This window comes from Trichosurus vulpecula, chromosome 6, assembly GCF_011100635.1.
Source record: "Trichosurus vulpecula isolate mTriVul1 chromosome 6, mTriVul1.pri, whole genome shotgun sequence".
In the NCBI taxonomy this organism is placed as follows: domain Eukaryota; kingdom Metazoa; phylum Chordata; class Mammalia; order Diprotodontia; family Phalangeridae; genus Trichosurus; species Trichosurus vulpecula.
In genome coordinates this window covers 140,539,160-140,563,397 of record NC_050578.1, presented here as the reverse complement: position 1 = coordinate 140,563,397, position 24,238 = coordinate 140,539,160, and positions in this window count along the sequence as shown.

Genomic DNA, 24,238 nt, shown 5'->3' with positions numbered 1-24,238 from the left:
CTTACGTTATAATGGTTAAAATTTATAACCTGAAAAACTTTAATCAATCAATAAAAAGAATAAAGCAATAAATAGGGAATGCAACTTAAAATTCTGAATTTAAAGAAGAGATAAACAAAATTGAAAATAAAAACAATGAAATGATTATATCTCCAAAATATTAAATCTAAACCAATCTGATACAAGAGAAGAAAACCAAATTGTGAATATAAAAAAAAAGACAAAGGAGATTTCACAATAAGTGAAGAGGAATAAAGGAAATTATTAGAAACTATTTTCCTGGTTAAATGACATGTCAAAGTTAAACTTAACAAGTTAAAGAAAATGGATGTTATGTGGATTCCTAAGGACCTTGTGAGGCCCCTCCTGAGCACGTCAATAAAGCTCCTCTTGGCTACAGAGAAGGTCTAAGTGAATTCTTTCACATTTGATGAACCAGCTCTCCCAACTCTGACCTCATCAGATGAATACTTAGAAAAGTATAACATATCCAGTTTAATAGAACAAGAAACAGAGAATTAAACTAAGCCAGTATCGGAGAGTGAAGTTGGACAAGCCATAAAGGAATTTCCAATGGAAAAAAAATAGTCAGCATAAAATGATACCCAAGTAAATTATCTCTAATGTTCAAAAAACAATTTATTTCATTATTAAATAGTTTTAAAAAAAGGGGGGGGAAATCATCCTATGAAACCACTGCAATGACACCAAAAGGGTTTTGATATGAATTAGCAAGACATAAAACAGAAAAGGAAACTATAGTTCAATATTTCTGATCCATATTGGTGCAAATCTATGGAATAAACTATTTGGGAAGAAGTTATAAGAAGATACTAAACAGATTACATATTACAATTAGATTATGCCAGAAATGCAGCATTATTAATTATTATTGATTATCAATTACTAATGAATATTGCCAAAACTATAAGCATAGTAGTCTATCTTAATGACAACCAAAAAATTAAAATCACATAAATGCAGATCTTGATGTCATATAGCAATAGACACAGGAAAAAAGTTTTTGACAAAGTAAATCCTTTCCATTACAGTCATTAAAAAGCATATCGACAAATGGATCTTTTTTTATTATGGTAAATGAAACCTATCTAAAACCCAGAGTTAATGTTATCTTTCAAGGAGAAATAATCAAAGCCTTTCATATAAGATAAGGAATAGAGTAAATTTTCTTTTTTATTTGATATAATTCTACAAATTGTAGCCATGGAAATAAGAAAAAAGGAAGAAATTATGGCTGCCAGCTAATCCAAAGAAAAAAAAATCATAACTTTTTGCAGGTGACGATGCTTTACTGAGATATTCTGAGAGAATCACCTAAGAATTAATTGAAGCAATAATTTTAATAAAGTTGTAAGATAAAAAATAAAGCCAAAAAAGGATTAGCCTTTTTGTATGTTCATAACAAAACCCACTATGGATAGAAAAAACACACTCAATTCAAAACAACTACAGAATACATGAAAATGTTCGGGGACCAGCTACCAAGGAACATTGGAATTATGTAATGATAACTACCAAACACTGCAGAAATAAAGGCAGACCGAAATAATTGAAGAAATGTGAATTTCTCCCTGTTGGGCCATGCTAAGAAAACAAAAAAGAAAAGACTACTTAATTTAATGTATAAATCCAATGTCACAAGAATCAAATTACCTACAAAAGGTTACTTTTTAGAACTAGAGAAAACAATACCAGAATTCATCTTGAGGTCAAGAACCTCAATGGAAACAGTGAAAAAAAAATGTGTAAAGGAAGAGAGGCTAACCAAAAGTGTTCAAAATCCGTGTGAATTGGCTAGCCAGCTGCTAGTTAAAATTTCAAGGTGAGCATTTATGCCTTAGACATCAGCAAATCCCACAAATCAGGGTTTGGTTTATTGTGCTTATGGTCTAGACTTAAGAAAGGGGTGGAGAAAATGTTAATAGTTCAGGTTAAACTTAAAAGTGTATATTGTGTAGTCCCTGACTCAGAGAGCTGGTTGTTAAACATTTACCAGCAAAGTGCTGAAGGTAGCAATACCAGATTTCAAGGTATTCTATAAATGGTGATCATTGAAATTATTTGAGAATGGTTAGAAAAAATATTATAATTGGTCAATATAACAGATTGGGTACAAAGCACCCAGAAGGAATTGAACATGGTAGCATACACTGGGCTCAGATCTCATGTGATAATTTCTGCCCAAGTGACTTTTTTTACAAGTTAATTGTCAAGAAAATCCAAATGGGGTCACGAACTACCAGTCACAACTGAAGTGACTGAACAACTAATCTCTCTGAGACACAATTTCCTTATTTAAAAGTGACTAAATCAGAGATATCAACCATGGAATCATGTGGCTGAAACAAATTAATATATAATTGGGAATATAATGAACAAAATAAACAAAAGATATAAAATAACGTAATCTTAATGTGTGTTTTTTCTAAGTCAATATGTAGCCCATGGGGATCTTCATATATGGTTTTGTGGTCCCATTGCTAGTTTGATGATCTCCAAGGTGTCCTCTTGTTTTAAACGGAACCAAGTAAACTTCCCATGAAAATTTCTCAGTAATGGGTATATATTATAGCTATCTGCATAGGTGCCTCATCTCCCAGTCTGTACAGAGTCTAGGTTTTATGTAAATGTTGTATTCCCCTAGCACAGAACACAGATGATTCTTAATATATGGTAATGGATTGACTGACTGATGCATTCATACACTTTTAAATAAATAAGAACTTACAGTCAAATTAAAACATGATTTTTTTTTTTAAAAATCATGCTTTTATGAGTTTGTGAATAAAATTTGGCCAGTTTATATTTATTATCTCCATCATTCATTCAAAAGAACTTGACCTGATTATCTACACATGGAAAACCAAGTGGATGAAGAAAACCTATTAGTCACACTATGATATGCGATTGAGGAGTCAATCTAAAATATTCTTCTACCAGTACATATATACACATGCATACATATAAATCTTTGTGGCACATGCACACACACACACACACACACACACACACACACACACACACTACTTGAGCAGACACTGAAAATGACCAGTAAGCTGGGCTTAGAATTGAATAGTAGAAAAGTGAGCTGGATGGCTGATAGAAAGTTGTAAATTCTAAAAAAAAAAAAAAAAAAAAAAAGTTGTAAATTCTTTTGATGACCTTAGGCATCTTCTTAAAACAAAATCTGATCTTTTAAAAAGCAGTTTTCTTCCAGTGTTTTTGTATGTCAAAAGTCATGGTATCCTTATGAATTGAAATAAAAAAAATCTTCCAGGGGCTAATGAATGGTGGATGTGAATAGACTGCAAACAAGAAATGATGGAGAAAGGAAGTACAGGATACCATCAAAGGAATGTGGAAGTGAAAAAGAAAATAAGCTAGCCACCTAGTTAAAGTAAGGGCAGATCAATGGCTAGCCGGTATACTCCTTTCTATGTCAGGAGAAAGTGAGGAAGGCCCCCTTGAGGAGCATTTGGGAGGACAGGGACAAGAACCTCATGAGACTCTTGGCAGCCATGGATGGGTTGTGAACTCCTGTTGGAGGGAATGCCCACGTTGATGAGCTCCAGATCCATGGCAGTAGAATTTTGCCAGTGATTTTGACACCTCGTGTGCTTAAATATTCATAGTAACTAAATGCTCAAACAGTGTTTTCTCAAGACTGGCATGAGAGGTTTCCAAAAGGATTCCAGAAACATATTGGAGACATAATTGTTCTAAGAAACCAGAGTCTTACTTGATTGCATTGTCAGTCGGTGGGCCAGTCCTTTCAGAATTCATCAGTTTTTCTCCTGTCCAGCAGATGGAACCAGTGCACCAAATAATGAACCAATATTTGGGCTATCAAATACAATAAGTGAAACACACCAATGGACCCAGCCAAAACACCACCATAAACTTATTTGGGATGAGGCTGGTGTTAAAGAAAGACAGCCCCAATGTTAAGAACCACTCCAATGAATTGGGGGTATGTGTGAAAATTTAAAGAGTGTAGATCTATAATTTCATTGATGTGGTGGACCTTGGCATCTTCTTTGCCATATAGTCTTAGAGAGAAGTGAGAGGTTAAGTGGCACATCCAGGTCACACACACAGTCACTGTCTGTCAGAGGTGATACTTGAACCAAAGTCTTTCTGGCTCTGAGGCCAGATCTCTAACCATAATGTCATGCTGTCTTTTAAATAAGTTATTGAATTTGTTAAACTTTTTAATTCCTCACAGTTTCCCCAGAAGAGAAAATATCTGATAGCAGAAAACAAATGAAGAAAAATGTAGGGTTATATAAATGGGAAAACAGCCAAGAACAAAGGGCAAGCATTTCAAAAAGCAAAACTTTCTCTGTCATGTATGGCTGGCAACCCCCCTCCCCTGAAAAAACAAAACCCCAAACTACAGAATCAACCCAAGAAACAAAGATGTTCCATTGCCCCATTATTCCAAATGGTTCCTTGTCAAGACCTGTTTGCCTGTTTCCTGCTCGGATGCCCTTACTCCCAACCTCAGCCAAGAGAGATCCCATTGGCTAAGAAGAGAGAAGAATAAGGAGGAGAAAATGAGAGTTACGAAATCTGATGCAAGATAATGAATTCTGCTCAAAGTGTTCTTGGCATGGGTAGCCTTGATTCATAATCGTCATAACATCCTTCTTCCTGGACCCTGTTGTCTTCTTTTCCCCAATGGAACGATCAACAGTTTTTGGAGTTCAAGTGAGCAACTGTTTTCCCCCACCCCACCCCCATTACTTGAAAGGGATCTGTTTTTCTTTGAATTTGTTACCCCCTCCCATAGTCCACCACCTTTATTTTGTGTTATATGAAACTAGTGCTAACTCAATGTTGAACTATTTCTAACTTCTCTGAGAAGCATGACATGATACTCATTTCTCTGGACTCCCTTTATCAAATCCTGAGGGAATAGACTGTTGCGAGTGAGCTGTTTAAGGAAAAGGAAGCAACTATTCCCAGGACAGTTGAAATTTGGATAGTAGTGGGAATAATTAACAAATTTCAGCTTTGGCTTCAGCAGATCAAATGAAGGTCATAAGGAAATTGTTTGAAAAAGTGTTTCATAAATTATATTCCCTTTTCAAAAAGCACACTGCAAATTGAACCAATGTTAGCTTATTTGTTTTTTAAAATGACTTTTTATTATTAGCTTTTCTTCTCATAAGGCCTCCATTTTCCAGCAAATTCCCCTCTGCTTGCACTCCCCGATTGCCATTCCTTGTAATAAATAGTAATAAAAAGAGGGGGCTTTTTTAGTTTTGGAGCTGGAAGAGACTTTTGAGATCGTTGCGCAATGCTTCCACCTTACAGGTTAGGAAAATGAGATCCATTGGGAGAATGCTCACTTTCCCAAGATCATGCAGCTAGCTAGGGAAGAAAAAAAAAACCCCAAGATTGAAGCAGTTACCCATTGACTGAAAAACCCAGCTCCTTTTAAATTCACCACACTGACAGTTGTATAGATATCATACTTTTGAGAAAACGGCATTTTCAGCACTTTGGTTAATGATCCAGACGTTTAGTTTCCCCGTTATAAGAAGCCTCCTTCCACCACTATCCATCAGTGAGGGAATTGCCTTTACCAATTGTTGCTCAGTCATTCAGTCGTGTCTAACTCTTGGTGACCCCATGGGCCATAGCATGCCAGGCCCTTCTATCCTCTACTAGCTCTTGAAGTCTCTCCAAGTTCGTGTTTTTTGTTATCATGGTACAATCATAGATCTACAATGGCTTGGTGACTTAGAGTCTGGGAGAATTACTGGGAACATTGTGAGGGTGACTTATGCAGGGCCACATGAGGAGAGTGTTGAACCCAGGGCTTCCTCAGTCCAAAGCTGTTTCTCTATTATATCATCTCTGAGAACGAAAGCAACTCATACTTGGATGATTAAACACATTATGATGTAAGATTGGTCATATAGGAACAACAAAACAAAGAATTAACTTTTAAAGGTCATAAACTAATTACTTATGACTAATCAAAGAAGTCCAGTATGTTTTCTGAATTGTGGTCTATGACCTATTATTACTAAATAGCGCCCTACCTCTGGCTCTGGATAGATTCCATCTATTCTTAAACACTGGATTAAAGGATCTGAGATTTAAAAGGGTCCTTGGAGATCATGTATTTCAACCCATTCATTTTTCAGATGAACTCTTCTTGGGATCCTCCATGGAGGCTCCTTAGAGAAGGCTTCCTTTCTAATTGTTTCTATATTCCATCCCCTTTCTTTGGCTATTAAAACTTTGGCTATTACCAACAGAGGCAGCTAACTGAAACAGTGGCCAGAATCTAGCAGTCACAAATACTTCGGTTTGATTCATCCTCAGACACTTATTAGCTGTATGAGCCTGAGCAAGTCACTTAATCACTGTCTGCCTCAGTTTCCTCAAGTAATAAATGAGGATAATAGCATCTACCTCTCAGGGTTGTTGTGAGGCTAACGTGAGGTAGTAGGTGCTACACAAAAGCTTGGCTCCTCCTTCCCTGATCCTGCTTCATTTCATGGTAGTTGTGGTACTTAGGTCTAGTGTTTTAGAGAAGACCTGAAGAAGACCAGAAATTTGGCTTATAGGACATTTCAAGCATTCTAACTCTTGTTTCCATCTTGCACTCTTGTTTGTTTGTTTTCTTTCATGTGTACGAGATCTATCTGTAAATAGTTCATGAGTATGAGTGCCCTATTTGGAATCCTCATGCTTCTTTAACCCATGGGGTTGTACCCTACAAATCTGAGCCAGATCCATGTAGCAGTGGCAGAGGTGGTGGCCAGAAGGGAACAATGCTGTAACATAGGGGTTCTTGACTCAAGGTGATCAGTGCTTTGTACCCAGTTTGGATGAGAGTGGAAGGGACTAGATGAGGCAGAGACAAAGACTCCAGCCTAGGTCCTACTCCCACTTGCTGTGTGTGTGTGTGTGTGTGTGTGTGTGTGTGTGTGTGTGTGCATGTGCATGCACGTGTGCATGTGTGTGTGTGTATGTGTGTGTGTGTGTGTGTTTGTGTGTGTGTGAAAGGGTACCAGATGGTTCACTTGGAGACCCAGATTATTGTTGTTTAGTCGATAAGTTATGTCTAACACTTTGCAACTCCATTTGGGGTTTTCTTGCCAAGGACACTGGAGTGGTTTGTCATGTCCTTCTTTCTCCAGGTCATTTTACAGATGAGGAAACTGAGGCAAACAGGATTAAGTGACTTGCCCAGGGTCACACAACTAATAAATCTATAAAGCCAGATTTGAACTGAGGTTCTCCTGGCTTTAGGGCTGGCACCCTATGTACTGTGCCACCTACCTGCCCCATACCTAGATGATGCTTAACCGATAGTCTGATGTGTGTATCTTATCATATGCTGCTTTTGCTATAGTATGAAATCAGCTCTGTCCCTCTCAACCCTGTGCCCTGGACACAGACATGAATGAGAGTCCTTGGAACTTTCTTGCTTGATTTAACACTTTGTTATCTGTTTTATTGTTTAGGCTTTTCAATTATGTCCAACTCTTTGTGAGTGACCTCATTTGGAGTTTTTTTGGCAAAGATACTGCAGTGGTTTGTCATTTTTTCCCCCAGTTCTTTCTATAGATGAGGAAACTGAGGCAAACACAGTTGGTGACTTGCCCAGGGTCACATTTGAACTCAGGCCTTCCTGACTCCAGAACCACTGCTCTATCCAGCATACCACCCCAGCTGCCCTTTAACATACTGTAGGCCCGTCATAAATGCTCACTCTCTTCCCTCCTTGGGGTGTGTGTGTGTGTGTGTGTGTGTGTGTGTGTGTGTGTGTGTGTATGTGTGACTGGAAAATATCTAGCTTCTCATGCGACTTTATAATTTTTGTAACAAAGACCAATGACAAGTATAAAACCTACTTTTAAGTATGTCACGGATGTGACAAAGGCTAGAAGAACTTTTCAGATTTTATTAACAAAATGTGTAAACAAAAATTGTTTTTACACTTGTCTCTCCAACATAAAAATAAGGTGGTGTCCTATTACCTGTTTCTCAATGAAAAGAACCTAAATTGTAAAAGTAACGATGCAAAGCGTCCAGCATCGGGGGAATTCCCCCATCTGCAAGAGCTGCTTGGACATTGAAAGTAGCTGCTCAGAGTCGCAGCCCACGAGAGAGGGCTGGTTCACAGTATCCCTTCTATGTATTTCATTTCTGGGGAGCTCAGGGGCAGCAAACAAAATTTGTTCTCAGGGCAAGACACATATTTCTGGTACTGAATACACCCTGCTCAGTTTCACAAACCATTTGTGTGACAATGGCAGAGCCGGGAATGCTGAAGCCCAAGGGGACCTTGGGAGCACGCATTTGCATATCAATGACTGGAATGCCCTTTGGGCTTGCTCCTGCTTCCTGACAATGCTGTTGTCTGAGGTCTGGGGAGAATGAAACCCATAAAAGTTGGGACTCACTTTTCAATGCCCTCAGCTCTTTTGTGTGGGCTCGCTTTGGAAAACTGTGGACAGGGTCACCAGCTCCCAGTCTCCATAGTTGTATTCTCTTTGAGAGGGAGTGTTTGAACCTACTTAGAACCCCAGCTGACAGACACCCAAACACCACTTGCTGTGTGGGAAGGCAGCTGCTGGGGAACCCAGGAAAACTGGACTTGGAGGAAAGGACGTAGCCTTTTCATTAAAAAAAAAAAATGAAACAATAGCCTTTAACAATTTTTTTTTTTAAAAGCATCAACCCTTTTGCCTGGGTAATGATCACAGAACGGAAGCTGGTTTCATTTATGAAAATCTCAGCATTGGAATAAAATGAGAATACCTACATTACTGCCTCCTCCCATCATGGCTGAATTTCTATCCTCCTTTAATATCCGATTTAAATGCAGCTTCTTCCAGGAAGTCTCCCTTTATTGATCACACAATGTGTTACTTAAACCTTTCCTGAGAATTGGTTGTCATATTGTTTTGAAGGATGATTCATTCAGTGAGCATTTATTAAGGGTCTCCTATGTGCAGGTAGGTGGTGCAGTAGATAGAGTACCAGGCCTGGAGTCAGGAAAGCTCACCTTCCAAGTTCAAATCTGGCCTCAAACACTTACTGTGTGACCCTGGGCAAGTCACTTAACCCTAGCTTCAGTTTCCTCATCAGTAAAATGAGCTGGAGAAAGAAATAGCAAACTGCCCCAATATCTGTGCCAAGAAAACCCTAATTGCTATCACAGAGTCTGACCCAACTGAAAAAATGACTGCAAATGCACATGTATGCCATAGGGGACGCGAGCCCTTGAGAGCTCGTATTCTGGTATGTGTGTGTTCGGGGAGGGGATGCGTGTCAGGGAGGACATGGATAGAAAACATTTGAAAAATAAAGCAAACTAACATGGTGGAGGAGGTGCCCAGGCCATTCCTTTGGTGGGGGGAAGGCGGTATAATAACATCTAGCCTCATATAGATTGTTAAGGTTGCAAAGCACTTTACATATGTTAATTTATGTGCTCAGATTAGGGACCTGGGTAGGAGGGGTCAGCCTATTTCATGAGCCTCACTCCTTTGGTCTTAGTTTTAGAAATTCTGAGCTAGGTCACCAGCTTTTCAGGGATGTGTCTTCTCTCACTGCATGCACTTGGAGCTTAACAGAGCTGGGGCAGGATCTCAGATGCTTCCTCTCTGCCCAGCACAGTGTCCAGCAAAGCGCTCCGTGGACAATAGAGACTTCAGTGCACCCGGCACAGTGTCCAGCGAAGCACTCTGAGGACAGTGAATGTCAATGCTCATTCCTGAAATCATCAGACTGTTAGAGCCAGAGGGGAATTTGTACAGTCTCACCCAGAAGGACTTTTTTGCATTCATCCTTGATACATACAATGATTACTTACTAGAAGCCTGGTGGTCCCAAGCTCTTTTTCCCTTCTGGACCTGTGATTTCATTTCTGTTGGCAACTCCTCATAAGGAAATCCCTGTCATCCAAACTGAGTTGCTTGGGGCACTAGGTTGTGACACACTATGTATCTCAGCTATTTTGTATCAGATAGGATTTTCAGCCTGGTCATCCTGACTCCAAGGCTAGCTTTGTGTCAGGATCTTCAAAATTTGGGGGATAAAATACAAGAATGAAAAACAGGCTCTCTACTCAAGGAGTATATATAATCCACTGGCAGGAGGGATGGCAAATGCAATAATTAAAAATAATATTAATAGCTAGCATTTATTTAGTGACATGTGAATATATATGTATATGCATGCATATACATATAAAATCTCAATATGTGTAAAGATGTGCAAAAAGTCTTAGTGCACTTTCAAGTTTCTTAAAGCTTTAACCTGTGCTAAGATTTTTAGTACACTATGTATAAAGATTTTTAGTACACCGTGTATAAAGCGCTTTACATGTGTGGCTATATAAAGTGCTTTACAAATATTCACTTATTTCATTCTTATAACAACCCTGGGAGACTGATGACAACATTGATGTTATCATCCCCATTTTACAGATGAGAAAACTGGGTCCCTGAGAAGTTCAATAATTTGTCTAGGGTCACAGGGTTAGTAGGTGTTGGAGACTGGAATGGAATTGGGTTTTTGACTCCAGGCTCAATATTGCATACATTACATCACCTAGCAGCCAGCATGTGTAAACAGATGAGCCAATACCTGACTATTTGGAGAGGAAGGGAACATTGAGAATTAAGGGGATGAGGAAATGCCTCCCTTAATGCCCCAGGAGCAGCTCCACCTGGAAGGAAGCCAACTATTCAACAGCTGAGTGAGAGGAGGCTGTAGTCTTTTAGAGATTGCTGAAGAGTTCTACAGAAACTTTTACTGCCCTGGTACAAAGGAATTAGAACTGAAGGGATATTCATGATGGTCTGGTCCAGCCTCCTCACTTTGTTGTTCATCCTTCACTTTCCATGAGGAGTAAGGGCATCACAATGTAATGGACGATGTCTTGACTTGTCTGTGAATTGGGTTGAAGTGAGGCAGGGCTAAGCAAATTCATTAGCCTCCCTCTGTCCTCCAGAGTCATTGAAGTCCGGGCAAGGCAAAAGTCAAGAGGACTGGTGTTGGCCCAGGATCCAGTGGATGACTCGGGCATCTTTGATGTCTGACCAAGCTCCTTTAAGCTCTCCACAGATCCAGCTTCAGCTGCCTTCATGACCATGGGAACAAATTGTTCTCATCTGCCCATTTAAATGGGAGAAGTCTTCACATGATTTGGTTGGATACCCCCCTAACTCTCAACAGGCACGAAGCCTGTCAGTTACTCTCAGTCTGGTTTAACCCATCTATGGAGATGGTTTTGCCAGGGTGTGGCCACTGCATATGCTACAGCTGAGAGTTGGGTGACAGACAGGTGGATGCCAAAGGTAGATGGATGAGCAGCCCTCACACCAGAGGTGCAAGTCCTTGTGAACACCTCATAAAACCTACCCCTCATACTACAAGAGAGACTGAGGACCGAAGGGAGGAGGAATTTGTCTCTACTCACACGAACTACGAGTAGAAAGAATGCTGGATTTGGAGTCCAAGGACATGAGTTCAAATAGTGACCTTGACTGGGTCTCTTTCCCTGCCAGGACCTTAGTTTCTTTATCTGTAAATGAGGGCATTTGTCTGGCTGACCTTTGAGCTCCCTCTCCGTCCCCCAGCTGGGCTGTCATCATCCCTGGATCTCCTGGATTTAAGGTACTTTCCACAATCAACTATTGAGTTCCTTGGCTTAGGAAAGAGCCAGTTCTGGGGCAGAGCCAAGATGGTGGCTGGAAAGCAGGGACTAGCATGAGCTCCCTGCCGAGTCCCTCCAAAAACCTATAAAAAATGGCTGTGAACCAATTCTAGAACTGCAGAACCAACAAAATAGCAGAGGGAAGCAGGGCTCCAGCCCAGGACAGCCTGGATGGTTACTGAGTGAGGTCTTTCATGCACAGAGCTGGGAGGGGAGCGAAACGGAGAGGAGCAGAGCCCAGTGTGGGTGGCTCGGACCAACCAGACCAGGAGCCTGGCGGAGCGGGCCCTAGTGCCCTGAATCAGTGAGCTGTGGCAGTTGCCAGACTTCTCAACCCACAAACACCAAAGAAATCAGAGAAGAACTGCAGAAGCCACAAAATAGTGGGGGGAAGCAGGGCTCTAGCCTAGGACAGCCTGGATGGTCTCTGGGTAAGGTCTATCCCGCTGGGAGCTGGGAGTGGAGCAGAGCAGAGCCCAGCATGGGTGGCGAGGACCAACCAGACCAGGAGCCGGGCGGAGCATGCCCTAGCACCGTGAATCAGTGAGCTGCAGCAGTTAACAGACTTCTCAACCCACAAACACCAAAGACAGTGGAGAAGGTTAGTGAGAAAAGCTGCAGGAGTGGAAGGAGTTCTCAGTTTGGCCACCGCCCCTGGGGCAGCGGAGGTGGGGCAGCTACAGCTGCTGTTGCTTCTGGCCCCAGGCCCACCTGGTGGAAGGAATTAAGTGGCGAATCAGAGCAGGAGTTCACAGCCTGCTGAAGATCTAAGCCCAGTCTGAGTTGGGAGTTCTTGGGGAAGGAGGAGTGCTGGTGTGGCAGAGCTGGTGCATCCCCCCCAAACATGGAACATAGAACTCTTTAGTCTACAAGCAGTCATAGACTGCTGAAAAACTCAAGGGTCAAGTTAGCTGGTTGGGAATATGGCCAAGCAGCAAAAACACACCCAGATTCAGTCTCAGACTTTGGATTCTTTCTTTGGTGACAAAGAAGAGCAAAACATACACCCAGAAGAAGTCAACAAAGTGCAAGAGCCTACACCAAAAGCCTCCAAGAAAAACATGAACTGGTCCCAGGCCATGGAAGAGCTCAAAAAGGAGTTGGAAAAGCAAGTTAGAGAAGTAGAGGAAAAATTGGGAAGAGAAATGAGAAGGATGCGAGAAAACCATGAATAACAAGTCAATGACTTGCTGAAGGAGACCCAAAAAAATACTGAAAAATACACTGAAGAAAACAACACCTTAAAAAATAGACTAACTCAAATGGCAAAAGAGCTCCAAAAAGCCAATGAGGAGAAGAATGCCTTGAAAGGCAAAATTAGCCAAATGGAAAAGGAGGTCCAAAAGACCACTGAAGAAAATACTACCTTAAAAATTAGATTCAAGCAAGTGGAAGTTAGTGACTTTATGAGAAATCAAGATATTATAAAAACAGAACCAAAGGAATGAAAAAATGGAAGACAATGTGAAATATCTCATTGGAAAAACCACTGACCTGGGAAATAGATCCAAGAGAGAGAATTTAAAAATTATTGGACTACCTGAAAGCCATGATCAAAAAAAGAGCCTAGATATCATCTTTCAAGAAATTATCAAGGACAACTGCCCTGATATTCTAGAGCCACAGGGCAAAATAGAAATTGAAAGAATCCACCAATCCCATCCTCAGATCCCAAAAAGAAATCTCCTAGGAATATTGTTGCCAAATTCCAGAGCTCCCAGATCAAGGAGAAAATACTGCAAGCAGCCAGAAAGAAACAATTTGAGTATTGTGGAAACATAATCAGAATAATCCAAGATCCGGCAGCTTCTACGTTAAGAGATCGAAGGGCTTGGAATACGATATTCCGGAGGTCAACGGAGCTAGGATTAAAACCTAGAATCACCTACCCAGCAAAACTGAGTATCATGCTCCAAGGCAAAATATGGATTTTCAATAAAATAAAGGACTTTCAAGCTTTCTCAGCGAAAAGACCAGAGCTGAATAGAAAATTTGACTTTCAAACACAAGAATCAAGAGAAGCATGAAAAGGTAAACAAGAAAGAGAAATTGCAAGGGACTTACTAAAGTTGAACTGTTTTATTTACATTCCTACATAGAAAGATGATGTGTATGATTCATGAGACCTCAATATCATAGTAGCTGAAGGGAATATGCATATACATATATATTTTTATGTATATATATATTCATATATATATAAGTGAATGTGCATGTATGTATATATGTATGTGTATATATATGTATATGTATATATATATATATATAAAGAGAGAGAGAGCAGACACAGGGTGAGTTGAAGAGGAAGGGAAGATTTCTAAAAGAAATAAAATCAAATTAAGGGATGAGAAGGGAATATATTGAGAGAGGGAGATAGGGAGAGATAGAATGGGGTGGATTATCTAGCATAAAGGTGGCAAGAGGAAGTAGTTCTGTGGGAGGAGGGGAGAGGGCAGGTGAGGGGGGAATGAGTGAATCTTGCCCTCATCAAATTTGGCCTGAGGAGGGAATACCATACATACTCAATTGGGTATCTTACCCCACAGGAAAGAAGAGGGAAGAAGATATAAAAAAGGGGGGGGATGATGGAGGGGAGGGTAGATGGGGGAGGTAATCAAAAACAAACACTTTGGAAAGGGAACAGGGTCAAGGGAGAAAATTCAATAAAGGGGGATGGGTTGGGAAGGAGCAAAATATAGTTAGTCTTTCACAACATGAGTATTGTGGAAGGGTTATACATAATGATACACATGTGGCTGATGTTGAATTTCTTGACTTCATAGGGAGGGTGGGTGGGAAGGGAAGAGGGGAGAGAATTTGGAACTCAAAGTTTTAAAAACAGATGTTCAAAAACAAACAAAAAAAAAGTTTTTGCATGCAACTAGAAAATAAGATACACAGGCAATTGGGTGTAGAAATTCATTTTGCCCTACAAGAAAGGAAGGGAAAAGGGGATGGGAGGGGAGTGGGGTGACAGAAGGGAGGGCTGACTGGGGAACAGGGCAACCAGAATATACACCATCTTGGAGTGGGGAGGAGGGTAGAAATGGGGAGAAAATTTGTAATTCAAACTCTTGTGAAAATCAATGCTGAAAACTAAATATATTAAATAAAAAAAAGAAAAAAAAAGGAAAGAGCCAGTTCTAAGGCCTAGGCCCACACTCTCTCCAAATGACAGAAGGTTTTTTTTTTTTGACATCAGTTTTGCTATTGAATCTATGAAAATAACTTGTTTATTCATAGAATGTTGCACTGAGTAAACTGAACATCACACTTGGTAATAGTTAATAATAGTGATTTGTATGATGGTAGGTATTTCTCTGTGTTTTACTAGATGTTTTACAAATATTATCTCACTTTATCTTCATGGGAACTCTGTGAGTTTGTTATGATGATCTCTATTTTATAGATGAGGAAACTGAGGCAGGCAGGATAAGCTACTTGTCTCATCCACCAGGATCAATACTTGGGTTTTCCAGACTCTAGGTCCAGACCTCTGTGTCACCTGGCTGCATACTTAGTTTATCTAACAGTGAGGACTAAACTAATTGAAAGCAGGACCAGCTAGAACACAGGGTTTGTTTCATCGATGCAGAAATATCCCTCTGTAGTCACTCTAATTAGTGACCTCTTTCAATCAGATTAATAGCATGGAACTACTTTATCTAATTACAAAAAATTCCATTAGATTTATTTTCCTAAAGCTAAGGGACTTAAGGGCATGTCAAAGGCAAATTTATTTCATTCCTCAAAACAGATGATCAGGGCAACTAAAGTGGGCTACCCATTCAGAGACCAGCTCAGGAGCAGATATAGCTCTCCTCCCAGAAGCCACTGGGGCTCTTCAGTCCAAAGGCTAGATGGAGCATGACTACTTTTGTCTGGGGCCTCATCCAGTTTCTGCTGGCTTGGAGAGAATGCCCCAGTTCTCCTCCCCCTTCAGGGATCCTCCCCCTACCCCAGTGTTGGGACTTTGATCTTGAAGATAAAGGAGGACAGTAGTGATGTGTGAGCTCCCCCCAGGATGCTGAATGTTTCCAGTTGAGCTGTGGGCTGAGAGGCTACTTGCTGCTTCTCTTACTTTGCTTTGAAGAGCCGCAGGTTCCAGGGAACATAGAGTAAAGGGACAGTCCAGAGTATACAGCTCTATAGTTGCAGTGGATAGAACACCGGGCATGGAATCAGGAGGACCTGAGTTCAAATGTGACCTCAGACACCTAGTAGCTGTGTGACCATGGGCAAGTCACTTTACCTTGTCTGCCTCAGTTTCCTCAACTGTAAGATCAGGAAAATAATAGTACTCCCCTCTTTGGGTTGTGGTGATGACCAAATGAGACAATATTTATAAAGTCCTACGCCCAGTGCCTGGCACATTGCACTATATAAATGTTGGCTATTATTATAGAATCTTCCTTCTTGTGCCCATCACAACAGAGAACAGGGTGAAGTGAATAGAAAGCCTCTTCCAACTACAAAATGAGTGGCCTGCATCCATAATTCTTGTCTCTAATTAGTATATTGGATTTTCTTATTGTGCATTTAAAACTATATTAAAAACAGATAGATACCAAACTAGGGTTAGCTCTGCTTCCTTGAATGCGTGTGAGGAGGAAGAAAGGTAAGAAAAGAGGAGAGACAAATCTGGGAGGGGAGATCTAAATTATTTAGGTTTTATCAAAACCTAGGCAGGCTGGCTAAGTGGTGCAGTGAATAAAGTGCTGGGCCTGGAGTCAGGAAGACCAGAGTTCAAACCTGGCCTCAGGTGCTTACTAGCTGTGTGACTCTGGACAAATCACTTAACCGTTTGTCTCAGTTTCCTCACCTGTAAAATGAGTTAGAGAAGGAAATGGCAAACCACTCTAGTATCTCTGCCAAAACAACCCCCCCCCCCAAAAAAAAAAACAAACAAACAGGGTCACAAAGAATCCGACAGAACAGAACAACAGCTCAGTTTGGTTTTTGTCATTCCAAACTGGCTGAGGGTTCATAGCCATACATTTAATAAAGATGAAAGTTTATTTGAGGGAGAGTCAGTGTGTGTGTGTGTGTGAGAGACAGAGGGGAGAGACACAGAGAGACAGAGAGAGATAGAGAGACAGAGACAGAAAGAGACAGAGAGAGCGAGCGAGAGAGAAACATAATCAATATAATCTCCAGGAACTACTGCTCCTTGATGGGAGCTGTGAGACACAGAGATAGAGGAGGCTACACATGAGAAGTAGAGGCTATTTTTCCTTTCCATGGGGAGGCGGCCAAATAAGGGTTTGACAGGAAAGCTACGGTTTAGAAAGGAGTGAGTTGCTAGAGAAGGTCTGCTTATAGGGAATGGTGGAACAAGTTACTCAGGTTTGCCTGTTAAGGCTTGAGGATTAATGGCAACTTGACCTGCCCTGTTGACCAGTGCCACCTGGCATTTATATATCTATTGAGTATAAAAAATATGGCATTCAGTTCCTAAAAATGAAAGTGACCACAGTATAGTCAATACCCCCTCACAACTGGTTTTGTAAAAGAACAACAGCAGCAAAACCCAGTGCACCCCCCCCAAAATTCAAAAAACAATGATAATTCTTTTTAGTAACTGATTTTATCGTTAAATAGTAAGAAAGACAGTTAATAACCTTGATGCTCCATGCCACTAGTGTGTGGAAATAGATAAGTGGATTTGAGTTTAGGTCCTCAACCCTAATGGAGACCACCATTAATGATTGTTCTTTGAAATATAATCCATTTCCAATCCACATGACTGTACTACTGTGGGACTCACAGCTCTTTGTCTTATAAACAAGAATATTATTTGAATATTATATTCCAGACAGTTATGTGCAATTGGTTAGAGAGATTCATCAAATAGTGCTGGATTTGATATCTAAGGACCTGGGTTCAAACTTGCTTTTGTCAGTTACTGTCTGTGACCAAGGGAAATTCATAACTGTGGAGTTCTATTTGATTACCTTTAAGATCTCTTCCACCTTTAAATCTATGATCCTATGATTGGTTGCTTGGGGGTTGGGTAGAGAGGAATATATGCATTTATTTATCCATTATTTAAATTGAAAGAAGTTGGAGTTTCATTGTTCACTTCCCAAGGTCAGTAGTGTTGCCTTAGTCACATTTAATGCAGTCATGTCATAAAATACTTTCATGGAAACATTGCAAGATGAGACACCAGAGGCAGTCCACCTGTAGATATTATTTAAATGTTTATATTAGGCATACAAACTCAATGATTCTGATACTTGTCTGCTATCCAGAAATGGAGTAGCAGAGACTCCAAGAACAGAGTCCCCTACCTACCATTGAAACCTCTGCATAACAAGGCTTCCAACTACCTGTCTGAACTTACCTCTATATTTTAGCCAAACTAGCCTTCTAGCTACTTCCTGAATGTGACATTCCACTTAATCTTGGTTGTTTTGTGCAGGTTGTCCCCCATGTCTGTCCCTTTCTTAGAATCCTTACTTTCCTTCAAGGCTCAGTTCAGGTTGCACATTTTCTGAGAAACCTTTCTTGATCCCCAGTTCTAAGTGTTAGTGTTCCTTCCCTCCGGAAATGGATTTGTATTTACTCATCTTTTTACACGTTATATCTACTTCTCACCCATCTTGACCACTTTTTTTTATACACAACTCCAAAAAAGGAAAGCTCCTTGAGGACAGAGATTGTTAGTCAGTGTTTCATACAGATAGTCAATAAGCATTTGTTAAACTTTTACAATGTGCTCTCTGAGAGTATAGACCTATTAGTAATATTGCTTGATCAGAGTTTCCACAGTTTAGTAACTTTTTAGGCATACTTCCAAATTGCTTTCCAGAAACACTACCAATTCACATCTCTGTCAATATTGCATTAGTATTCCTGTTTTCCTGATGCCCCTCCAGCAATGAATATTTTTTCTATTTTTAGGTTTTTTGGTACATAAAAAATTTCATCTAAGTTAACTATTTTGTTAGCATAAAATTGGACAAAATGATTTGTTTCTTTTACCTTTAATTGTGAATTCTCTTTTATTTTGGTCCAATTTGATTTTCTTCTAGATTTTAAAAATCAATAGGCTTTTATTTTATTTTGTTTTGTTTTCAATTTTGTTAATCTATTGTCTGATTTGTTAAGCTGAAGAGTTTTGAGTTATCGATTTTTTATATTTTGTAAAGTTGTCTTTACATTTCATTTATCTGTTCTTTCTCTCTCTTTTTCCAAAATATTTAGAGATAGAAATTGTCCTCAAAAGACTCTTTATCTGTATCCTAAAAGTTTTGGTATGTTGTTCAATTATTTTCGTTTTCTTTGAAGAGATTTCCTATTGTTTCTATGATTTTTTCTGACTATCTCCCATTCTCCATGTTTTAATCCTTTCTTGAAAGTTCCTTTAATGAATATAATTTTAATTGCATTGTGTTTTGTAAATGATATATTTAATATTTCTTCTTTCCTGAATTTTAAGGAGGTTTTTGTGCCCCAGAGTATGATCAATTTTCTATAAAGATGGTATTCACAAGCAAAGACATATATAAACTCCTTTCTGTTCTCATTGAGAAATCACCAGAGATTTATCATCCCTATCTTTTCTAAAGTTCTAATTAGGTCCTTAATTTATTTCTTGTTTACCTTTTTGTCAGATTTCTCCTGTTGCAAAAGAGTATATTGAAGTCTCCCACCACTAATATTTAAATATATATTTCTCTCTGTAACTCATTTAATTTTTTCCTTTAAGTATTTATATGCTATGCTAAAGTGCATATATAATAACTATCAATATTTAGTCATTATCTACAGTACCTTTAAGCATAAAGTATTTAATCACCTATTTTTATCATGTTTTTTTTCTGTCATGTTACCTGAAATCATTGCTACTTCACCTTTTTTGATTTCACCTGAGAAAATATACTTTGCTTCATCTCCCAGCTCTATGTAAATCTTTATGTTTCAATTTGTAAACAATCTACTTTGGATTCTGCTTCCTTATCCATTCTATTATCCTCTTTTCTTTTTTGGGTGCATTTATCCCATTCATATTCATGGTTATGATGATTAATTTTGCATTTTCCTCCAATCTATCCTCTTGTATTTTTGCTTCTTCCCTCCCCCACTCCACTCTTAACGAAGAAAAAGATAGTGAAAGAGAAGGAGTTTGCTTCACACTAACGATCTCTATGTACCACTAGGTGTTGCTATTGAGCTCTAGGGTCCCATTGCTCTTAGTGAATGATGCGCTTTTTTAAAAAAAACATAATAAACCTATTTCTTGTCTCATAGGTGTAGACTGAAAGGTCCATGTTCCTATCAATTCTGTCCTTGGGAATATAGTCAAGAGACATAAAAATGAATGGCTACTGATTAGTCTTCCACTCCTAGAGTGAGAAAAAAAAAAACCTTCTAATAACTCTGAGCTGGATCTGAGGTCCCAGGCCTGCATTAGGAAAGATAAATATTTACTGTGTTGCTCTCCAAGCTGTCCCAAAACTCTTTTACTATACAGAAAGGGAAAGCAAACCAATCAGGTCAACCACAGAAGTTTTTTTTTTTTATGAGAAATGAGATTAGATCAGTCAGATTCAATCTTTAATAGTATTTTTAAAAAATCACAGAAACAGGCACTACTCATGCCCAGACAAGGTTAGCTAAAGGAATGAGTACTGTCAGTACTCCCATAATCCCTAAATTATACCTGCTGTTTCTCAGCCTTGAGCTAGTGACCATGATAAAAATTCAATAAGAAGACAATGATGACTATGGTGAGGACAACAAAGACAATGATGACAAAAGAATCTTATCCCTTGCCCTTTTCTCTTTCTCCCCTCAATTCTCCCTGGAGGCCAGTGGTGCATCATGAAGGGAACTCTTGAGTCCTCTTTACCAAACTGCTCTATTCTTGCTGTCACTACAGATGCTCCATCGTAGGAGTCAGGGAAATGCCACCACCTCCCTCCTCTCAGTGTGTTTTCTTTTTCCATTTAATGGGTGTTCCTTTTAGTCCTACCCCAGTCCCAAACAAGGTGATATTTCCTTGCCTTAGGAGATGAACAGAAAACTCCAAATCCTTGAAGTCTATATGGATCCAGGCCCATCTTCCCTCCTCTCCCTTCCACCCCACCTTGCCCCATTCTCCTCAGGAATTGTTACACATAAATGAAGCAATCTGTTTTACTTCATTTTGCCCTCTTTCCTCTTCCCATTTGCCTCATTCCTATGCATAGGATTTTACTCTTTCTTTCCTTCTTTTAATCTATTTCCCACTCCCTACACACATTTCATGCTCTACCCTCCCACATTTAAGCTTGTTTTGCTTATGACAATCCCATCACCAATCCTACTGTCTCTCTTAAACTCTACTCTCCCTGTCCTCTCCTTCTAGCCCATCTCATTTAATGTATTTGCACACAAAACTATATGTGTGGGTGAGTGTATAATTATGTGTGTGGGTGTGTTCAAATTTCCTTTGTAAAGTTCAGATGAAAGTGAAGTCATGAGATGCCTGCTCCTTCCACCCCTTTATTTATGTTTGTATACTCTGTATCTAATGTTCGCCTATGGTGTAATGTAACTTTCTTTCTTCCCCTTCTTTTCATATCCATCATATTTTCCTTTCAATCCCACTTCAGATTATCCTAAGATCATCAAAGTAGAACAAAATCTGTACTTCTGGTGATCATATTTAATTTTCTCTATGACCCTGGAAAACAATAAGGTTCCAAGAGAACAAATTTATTTTCCCTCATTAAAGTATGTATCAATAACTAATCATTTTACAATCCCTTTCAATTCATCAAATGTGTTTACATTTCTGGCTTTTTTCTTGATTCCTGAGTTTGCATTTCAGAATTTCTACTCAGTTCTATAGCCTTTTCATCAGGAATACTTGGAAGTCCTTGATTCCATTAAAGGTTGATTTTTCCCTCTGTATAATTATACTCAGTTTTGTAGGATATATTATCTTGAACTAAGCTCTTCTCTTTTTACTTGTAGCATATCATTCTTTAAGATTTCACTTTCCTGCTAGTAGTTGCAGAGTAACCTTCTTTGGACCTGATTATGCCTATTTAGTATCTGCATTTTTTTTTCCTTTCTGGATCATTGCAGTATATTTTCTGTGACCTAAAAGCAATCAAAATTGCCTATGATATTCCTATGTATTTTCAATTTGGGGTTTCTTTTAGTAGATAACAAATGGGTTCTTTACAGTTTCACTCTGTCATGTAGGTAATTTTATGATTTCTTAAACTATAATATTGAGGTATTTTGGTTTGTTAATGGTTTTGAGGGAAAATTGTGATTCTTAAATTGTTTCTCCTTTGCCTAATTTCTAAGTTATTTTTTAAAATAATACATACCAAATAGGTTCTCCTCTTTTTCTTCAATCTTTTGGTTTTGCTTTAACATTTCTTATCTGAATGAATCATTCATTTCTGCTTGCCTCATTCTATTTTTCAGAGACTCCATTACTTGGGTCATTTTCCCACCTTCTCTTGCACACTATTGTCCTTCTAGTTTTTATCCTTGACACATCTGATTTTGGTTTTTTTTTTTTAATGGTAGCTTCATTTCTTTCATAAACTCTTGAGTCCTTATGGCTAAGCCATTCTCCCTACACCCCCCCGCCCCAACCAAGCTTTTCTTGTAGTTGTTTTGGAATTACTCTCTTCTTTTGGAGTTACCTGTCTCAGTTCTTCAGCTTCACACACTTGTACCTACCAAAATTTCATTGGTAGGTCTACAAGGAGCTTTGTCACTATAAACTCATTGGATCCCAGGCATTCAACCTCATATGAGGGCTGGAAACCATCTTTTCCTTCTGTGACTTACAGAAACCTGTTCCTTTTTCTCCCTGGATCTTGTACCTCTCTCATGTAACTATTCTTCATATTTAAATGTTTCCCTTGATTTCTTTTTGCTAGGCTTTCCCTAGGTTTCTCTCAACCCACAGAGTATTTGGAATTTTTTTTATCTGTTCATATCTCCACCTCAGTTTGAAAATTAGGACTTTGGGCTGGGCTTCCTTCTCACACTCTTGGGTAGGGCAGGAAGACTTGCCTAATCTTATATCCTCCATTAAACAGACTATGACTTTTTCATAGAAAATCAGGACTGTTTTTGTCTTTCTTTGTATCCCCAGCACTTAATGAAGTGCCAGGCACATAGTAGACACTAGTAAATGTTTGTTGATGGATTGCAGTCTGATTTCCACTGTCACTGCCCTGCCACAATCTGTATCATGTGTTTGGTTTCTGATCCCTTTTGTTGCCCTCTACTGCGACTTTATTCTGGGCCTTGGAGCTTGGGTTGTCAATGGGACCAGCCCTTGTTCTTTATCTTAATTCCTGGCTTTTACCTTCACTTCTTTACAATCAACTAACCTAAGTGCCCAGTACTTAGGATACAAATATAAAAAAAAAACCCTACTTGTAAGTATTCTAAAACTAGAGATAACAAATACATATAAACAACATTAGAGGAAATAAATACAAAGGAGTTAAATACCAGGCAGTCTGGGAGGGAAATCACTAGCAGTTGGGGATAGGAAAGACTACATGAAGAAAGTGGTACTTGAATATGCATCACGAAGGAAGAAAGGTCTCCTTCATAAGTTTTTTCTTAAGGAGGAAAAAGAAGGGGGTTGCCAGACTGGATTTATTCTCATTCCAAGGGTAAGAAACAACATTATTTTATGGAACACCTGGCCATTTAACACTCTTGCACTCATTGGGAACATACACAAAAAGACTATGAAGATAATTACATCTCAGACTCCACTATTTTATTTTTTTCTTTAACAGGGTAGGAGGAGGTAGAGAAATTTTATGTGGAACATGATAAGATCTTCTAAATTAAATAAAGATATATTTTAATGAAAAAGTAGGTATGGAGGATAAAGAGAAATATGTTGGAAAGCATGATTGAGGATAAAGATAAAAAGATGCCAAAGGCTTGTAGGCTACATATGACTATATCAAAACACTTTTTTTTTCACAAGGAGAATCCCAAGACAGTGAATGTGGTTAAAAAAAAAAAGAGTTTGATATATTTTATCAGGCCGTAAATGTTTAGATACTTATAAAGGAGTCATGAAAATAAACTTTCTCTTCATTAGCTCAGCATTTAAGCAAAAATAAAAAGCACCACTGAATTAGGGAAAAAAAATATGTTAGGCAGATCAATAAAAGTGTTCTGACTTGACCTCTTTAAACAAGTGATTGATGCTGAAAGAGGAATGAGCACAGACTACCACTGTTTCTTAGGGAAACTTTACTGAAAAACGTAGCAGCAAACATTTGAGCTCTTTGTCAAGTAGAAGGTGTTGGTGGCTAAAGGCAACACTGGTTTAGAATATGTGGTTTATATAACCTAATGGAGGAGGCTAATTGGAGATAATGAGTAGTATCACCCCTCAGAACAATAAGAAGCATTGGAGGGAAAAGCAAATTTGCAGAAATCTTGGTGTGGTACTCAATTATGCTACATCATGCTGAGATCATTTAAAGATAAAAGTGGAAGCAAAGCAACAAACAAACAAACAGAAAACCTCCA